Source organism: Lactuca saligna, chromosome 4 (assembly GCF_052625555.1).
Source record: "Lactuca saligna cultivar CGN05327 chromosome 4, ASM5262555v1, whole genome shotgun sequence".
NCBI classification, from domain to species: Eukaryota; Viridiplantae; Streptophyta; class Magnoliopsida; order Asterales; family Asteraceae; genus Lactuca; species Lactuca saligna.
The window spans coordinates 165360528-165368772 of NC_136420.1; positions in this window are offsets into that span (position 1 = coordinate 165360528).

Here is an 8245-nt window from a genome sequence, read left to right on the forward strand (position 1 = left end):
CCTATCTGCATAACTATTCTGCGACTCTGAGTGGTTAATAACCTCTGCCAGACATGCTGTATCTGCTCTGTCATCTGAAGCACTATCTCTCTACTACCTATGACACGCTGCCTTACCTCGCCCCAGCAAATGGGGGTACGACACCTCCTTCCATACAATAGCTCAAAGGGTGGCATACCAATGCTCAAGTGATGGTTGTTGTTATAGGAAAACTCAGCCAAGGGCAAATACGTGTCCCATCTTCCGCCGAAATCTAATACATATGACCGAAGCATGTCCTCGAGCGTCTGAATCGTCCGCTCACTTTTCCTATCGGTCTATCGGTGGTATACGGTACTGAAATGCAGCCTCGTACCCAACTCCTCGTGAAACTTCATCCAAAATCTAGAAGTAAAACGCACATCTCGGTCTGAAATAATCGTGATCGGAACTCCATGCCGCGATACCACCTCCCACACGTATAACTTTGCTAACCTCTTAGCAGAAGAGCTCTCACTAATAGTAAGAAAGTTAGCGCTCTTCGTCAACCGGTCCACAATCACTCAAATCGCATCGACACCCCTGGTAGTCCTCGACAATTTGGTGATAAAATCCATGGTGATCTATTCCCACTTCCACTCGGGAATCTTTAACAGCCGTAACTTACCATGCGGGCGTTGGTGCTCGTCCTTAACCTTGTGACAAGTCAAACACCTTTCTACGAACCATGCAACATCCCATTTCATACAGGGCCACCAATACTCCTTCTTCAGGTCCAAATGCATCTTAGTGGCCCCGGGATGGATTGAGAACTTCGATTTGCGTGCCTCCTCCATCAAGACGGTATGCGTCCCGCCCACAAACGGTACCCAAACTCGACCCTGGAAGGTTATAAGTCCTCGACTATCGGTAACAAACTCCGATACCTGCCCGATCACTCGCTCTCTCTTGCAGTTCTCTGGTCTCAAGGCCTCCGGCTGGGCCCCTCGAATGGTGTCCCTAACCGGTGTTATCAATGTCAATATCATGCAAATATCTTGAATCGGGGCGCCCTCCGCCCTACGGCTCAGGGCATTGGCTACCACATTATCCTTGCCCCGGTGGTACAGGATCTCACAATCATAATCCTTTACTACATCCAACCATCTCCTCTGGCGCATATTCAGGTTGGGATGATCCATCAAATACTTCAAGCTCTTGTGGTCCGTGTATATCGTACACCGAACCCCATCCAAATAGTGATGCCAGATCTTGAGGGCGAACACTACGAGCCCCAATTCTAGATCATGAGTGGGATACCTCGAGTCATGAGGCTTAAGCTGCCTCGATGCATATGCTATCACATGCCCGCTCCGCATAAGCACCGCTCCCAACCCGAATATTGATGAATCACAATATACCACGAAATCCTCCATCCCTTCCGGAAGGGCTAACACCGGGGCTGCGCATAATCTCTGGTGAAGTGTCTCGAACGAGGTCTGCTGCTTGGACCCCAAGAAAATGCAACACCCTTCTGGGTCAACCTGGTGAGTGGCTCGCGATCTTGGAGAAATCCCTGATAAATCTCCGATAGTAGCTTACAAGCTTAAGAAACACCTGATCTCAGAATGTGACCTCGACACTTCCCAACTCACCACAGCCTCAGTCTTGGCCGGATCGACCAATATCCCCTGCTGGTTAACGAGGTGCCCTAGGAACTGGACTTCCCGTAATTAAAAATCACACTTGGAGAATTAGGCGTAAAGCCTCTCCGATCTCAGAACTCCGAGGATTTCCCTCAAATGCTCCTCATGCTGCTCTCGGGATTTCGAATATACCAATATATCATCGATGAAAACAATCACCGATCGATCCAACATCGGTCTGCACACTCTGTTGATGAGATCCATGAACGCGGCTAGTGCATTGGTGAGCCCAAAAGCCATCACCACGAACTCGTAATGTCCATAACGAGTTCTGAATGTTGTCTTCTGGATATATTCATCCCAAACCCTCATTCGATGATAACCCAACCTCAAGTCTATCTTGGAGAACCAAGACGCTCCCTGCAACTGATCGAACAAATCACCGATCCTTGGTAACGGATAACGGTTCTTGACCGTCAGCTTGTTCAACTCCTGGTAATCAATACACATACAGTGCGAACCATCCTTCTTCTTGACAAAAAGGATCGGCGCTCCCTAAGGTGAGCTACTCGGTCTAATAAACCCCTTTCCCAACAGCTCCTGAAGCTGCGAGGATAACTCTTGTATCTCGGACGGCGCAAGGCGATAGGGTGCCTTGGCAGTAGGTGCCGCCCCTGGCACCAAGTCGATACGAAACTCCAACTGCCTCTCGGGAGGCACACTCGACAACTCCTCGGGGAAAACGTCAGGGAACTCCCACACAATTAGGACCTCATCAATCAAACTTGGCCTCCCAGCGGCCACTCGTGTGTCCATAACATAGGCCACAAATCCCATACAGCCCTGCAGTAAACTCTCCCTCGCCTTAACAGCCGAACAAAATGTTGACTCAGGATGGCTACCCTCACCGTACATCCTATGTACTCCACCACTAGGGTCTCGTATCATCACCAACTGACGCTCACAATCTATAACAGCTCCAAATCGGCTCAACCAATCCATGCCCACTATAACACACATGTCCCCCATCGCAATCGGGACTAGATCTATCGGGAACTCCACACCGAAGATCTCAAGGATACATCCTTGAATCACATCCGTGGCATACACTGCTCGCTCATTAGCTGTAGAAACTTGCAGAGGTCGACTCATGGCCTCTCGAAAAATACTGATATGATGACTAAAGGCTAACGACACAAAGGACCGACTCGCTCCCGAGTCAAATAACACTAAGGTAGGTACAAAATTCACAAGAAAAATACCTACGCATAACATAATATAAGCACAATATCTCAGACTTAAATAAATGGAGAGAAGAATACATACCGGTCATAACGTCTGGTGCTACACGGACCTCCTCCGCTGTCAACTTGAAAGCTCTCCCACGAGTCTTCGGAGCCTCGGTCTTGACCGATCGAACCTCGCGAACCCTCGCAGCAGGTGCAGATCCCTACGCAGACCCCTGATGCAACTGCGGACACTAGGCCATCCGATGGCCAGTCTGGTTGCAATGAAAGCAAACCATAAATCCCTTGGGGCAATCCTTAGCAATATGCCCCTTCTTGCCACATTTGTAACAAGTGCCCGATCGACAAGCTCCCTCATGACCCTTGACGCACTTCCCACAAGTGTGGCCCTTCTGGCCTCTAGTCCTCAAATCAGCGGGCTTGGCCCGCTTGGTTGCCGGCTGAGACTGAGCCGGCCGCCGATCTATCCTCTGGGACTCAGCCTCCTCCCTGGCCTGATTCTCCAACTCGATCTCCCGCTTCCGGGCATTTATTTGAAGCTCAGAAAATGTACGGTACGTCGAGTTCGACATGAACTCTCGAATGTCCCTCCTCAAAATGCCCAAATACCAGCTCATCCATGCCTGCTCAGTCGACAATTGCTTAGGGCAGAACATCACCCTCTCATGAAACTTCCGGGTAACCACAGTAACCGAATCATTACCCTGCTTGAAGGTCATGAACTCCTAAACCAACTATTCCCTCTCCACCGGGGGAACATACTAATCCCTGAACATGGCGGTGAACCTCTCCCAGGTCACCTCAGAAATCTCTGCTAGAGTGAAGCTCGTCGTCATGAACTTCCACCAATCCTTCACTCCCAAGCGAAGCTGGTTCAAAGCGAACCGCACCCTCAAGTGTTCTGGACAAGAACACGTATAGAACCATCCCTCAATTTCATAGATCCACCTAATCACCACAATCAGGTCCTGTGTTCCATCGAACTCCAATGGCTTCGTGTTTCTAAACCCCCGAAACAATAACGAGTCACCTCCCTGAGGTCTGGAAGCAACAATAGCTGCAGTAGCTGCAACCTTAGTCACTGTTGCATACCACTCATTAAAGGTCTCAATTAGTGTGGTCTTGATGTCCCCAAACATGTATGGAATCTCAGCCCAAATGGAAGCAGCCACCTCCTCATGAATCAATCGACGTATCTCCTCGTCACTAAACCCACTGCTCTAAGGTGTGTGTCGTGTCCCAACCATGATTCCTCTGAAATACAACATAAAAATATCAGAGACTCGATCAAGCCTAGTCGCACTCAATTGCGCTGCTCACTAATCTGGTGTCTTCAGTAGTACGGGCCCTATACTACTGACTACACCGCATCAGCATTCTCCCCAAGTCCTCCTCCTTGGATCCTGGATCGCAAGTACTCTATTCTCGCTATGCATTGGCTACCTACTCGCTCTCAAGGCATCTCATAGCAGCAAGATTCTCCTAGGCTAAGGCATCACAAATCAGGCCACTCTAGTCCTAATATGAATACCTAGCCTACTATAGCATGCATAACATAACATAGCATATCTCGTAACACATACTGTCAGGGTATTTTGGGGATTCACGATTCGGGTGCTGGCTGACCGTACATACTGCTCTGCTCTGTTTGTTTCAAAACTCTTTGCTCTTTTAGAAAATTTAGTTTTTATTGTTGAAAATTTCTCAAATCCTCAGTTTGAGTTCAGATACACCCAAAGGTGCATCCGAGTCCCTCAAACCAAGGCTCTGATACCAACATGTAACAATGTAATTTTTCAAAACAATTTTTCATTTCTTAAAAACATAATTTCATCCAAATCAAACAATAAATATCCAATGTAACATAATCATAATACAAAACGTGTCAATTCCCAAGATCAAATATATCCAAATCTGCCTGCGTGTGTGTGTGTACGAATCATGCCGGCGCCTTCCCACGGTCCTCGCTAGTTACTGAAACACATAACACAACAACTGTAATCATAAATGCTTAGTGAGTTCCCCAATATACCACTTACACACATACGCCCTTATAGGCCATGACCTTCCGGTCCATGTGTCTCAGGGGACTTCCATCCCGACCCGGTAAACCTTTCGGTCCTACCCGTGTCGACGTTCTGGTCCATAACTCCCTGACCTTCCGGTCTACATCATAATGCCTTCCGGCCCATAACATAATGCCTTCCGGCCATATCAAGCATAGCATACATATCGCATACAAAACATGCAACTTAACATACAGTGCATATATCTTACAACATACAAGACCTTCCGGTCACACATAGGTACCCTTCCAGGTATAGTATAGTGAGAAGACTCACCTCGTATGATGTGTAAGTCTTATGTGCTCGATATTTCTGAATCTCGTAACCTCGACCTAGCCTCGCCTAATCACATCAAATAATCATTCTAAATCATTAACGACTCTCAAGGCTATGCTATATTCCTTCTAAAATTCCACAGAAGGGTAAAAGACAATTTTACCCCTCTTTGACCCAAAAGTCCACATGTTGACTAAATCCCTAAAAGTCAACAAAAGTCAACAGCAAGCAGTACACGGGGGGTACCAGCTCCTGTACGCGGGGCGTACTCTTTCACTCCAGAAATAGGGTATGCAACCCCTTACGCGGTGCGTATTGGGATTACACCCAATGTAATGCCCAATTTCTTTGTTCTGCACATTCAGGTCTGAAACGTTTAAGAGTTGCATCCCAACTTCAGATCTGACTCCTCTAATATCTCTTAATCCATAAAGTTGAAACCTTTAAGCCTTTGCATGGCTGTAAAGGTCAATTTGTGCTCAAAACACCTTTCCTCTTTCTGTAATGAGACTATAACTCATACATGACACAAGATCCACGTCCAAGACTCGATTTTTATGACTGCTTAACACATATTACACTAGAAAAGGTCAGATCTAAGCTTATGGAGACTCTTTGCACATAAAGTCTCCAACTTTGAACCAAAAACCCTAAAAATGGTCCAACAAGCAAAACTTATGAAGAACAAGGAAAGCATTGAGATTTTTACCTCAGGAAGGATCTCCAACCACTATAGAACTCGAATCTACACTTGTTCTTCAATTTCAAGCTCCCACAATGGCTCCTTCTTCACCTTCTTCACCTTGAAAAGATAACTTAAAGCTCAAAAACACACACACAAGCTAAAGCACGAATATCAGCTATTCAAGGACTCACTCAAGGGTGTATGGTGGCTAGGGCAAAGGACTACATGTTCCTTTTATAGTGCAAGGCCACAAATTAGGGTTTTGCATTTGGGTCGGTTATGCCCGGCGTAACCTTGGCTACGCCCAGCGTACCCGGATGACCCGCATACAAATTAAGCGCGCGAGTACATGCGGCGTACGCCCTAGTACGCCCAGCGTACTCACCAATTCATCTTTCACTTTAAGGGACTAACTAGCCAATTATCCAAAATAGAAGGGTCATAAAGCAAACCTGGATTTCGGGCTATTACAGAGTAAGCATGTCTACTCGTCGAGTCTTTTTCCTTAATTTACAATTTAGGCCCTTCAACAACACCTCTGGAATTTGGGGTGTTACAACTCTCCCCCACTAAAATTAGCCTTCGTCCTCGAAGCCTACTGCAATATACGCTTCAGAACATACCGCTTACACTTAAGACTTCGATTTCTCAATCAACTCATGATCTTACAAACTCTACTTCTATATCTCTATTAAAATGGCTTATCTGCACGTGGCATCCTTGCCGCGACTCCAAACCAACTATCGGTCTTTCAACTCCATAGCACCACTTATCAGTCACATATCACCCGATGATACCATCCCTTCAAATCAAGAACACACCTTCGCGCCCTGCGAATGCTAGATACCACAAACACCCACTTAGCTCTGTTAAGACACTAATCCATCTTCCTTCGCCCAAGATTGGTGATAACCCTGATAACTTGCAACCTGGAATGAACCCGGTTTTCTCTTCTGATTCTATACCTCACACGCTGACAGGATACTGCATCCTTCAACCCCCAAAACCCATCAACCAAACATCTCGCGCAACCACTTGTACCTTGCCCAATCAACATCAGGTTGGAATACCAGACATGCCTATAATGGGTCGTGACTACTCCCGAGTCTGATAACCTGCTGTCTCACCTTCCTCTATACATATCTCCAATGTTGAACCATTATCCTCCTCGTCTTCCAAGGAGACTGAAAACATGTCTGCACATCATCCAACATTGCCACCACCTCAACGGGTATCCTACCCGTAAGTGCTTCCATATATCTGGTACAACCCCAGTGCTTACTATCAATAAATGAAGTACATTCGATGATCTAGTTACATTGCTAGTTCCCTTTCAGAGGACCCACACTCCTTCTGGAACTATATACCTTTCCTTTCCAGGAAATCTACTCAACTTTCCTTGCCACACCTGCAAATGCCACCGCACTAACTCCACTCCACACCATCCATGTAGAGCAACTGCTATTCTCGAACTCACACATATTCTGAATCCGGTCACATACTAACTAAGCCCATGCACGGCCTCCAACTAAATCCATCGTCATGATCAATACTTGGGGCCAAACCATATCGATTACCATTACATGGCGACATATTCACTCATTCTCCTCATACTGATCCACTAGCACATACAGAGTTTTCTGCATGACTGAACCGCCTTTCTAGGCTTTCAGCCTATCTGCACCACTCTCTAAACCTTCAGCATGTTTGGATCGCCCTCCTGGGCCTTCAGCCTATCTGGACCATTCTCCGAGCCATCGGCCTGATTGGTACGCCCTCCGGCCTTCAGTCTATCCGGACCGCTCAAAAAATGTTGTAAATCACCCTGAACCATTCTTCCCGAAAATCTCTCCCATGTATTATGTTCTAGCCCTCTAGGGGTTCCAAACTCCAAATCCGCCACTTGAATTTTCCCCAGCCTAATCCCAGGCCCCACATCGACCAACTACCTCATCCAATACCATGGTTTGTTCCCTATCCCACGCATCTATCACATACGCTAAATTACCCGCATACCCGGGCTGTAATGCTGTCGAGACCTGGCAGCTAACAAAACCTTCAATCTATCAATCCACTAACCCTCAGAGTTGGGCACACCCTCGAGCGAATACTCAAACTTAACTCAATCATAACCAGACTTCCAACCTGATTTCCCCAAATTCTGTTATCAACTACCGATAAGACATGATACACATAATGGGGAGTCTTATCGAACCCCCAACTCACACTACTCTCAACCAAGCAGCCACTAAGGCCTGTATTCTCCCTATCGGGTTATGAAACTTATCCCCGTTTCAAAACCTTTCCCACCTCCGCATCACAGGGTAACACTCCCCCACTTAGATTCGACTAAGCCTTCATAATACA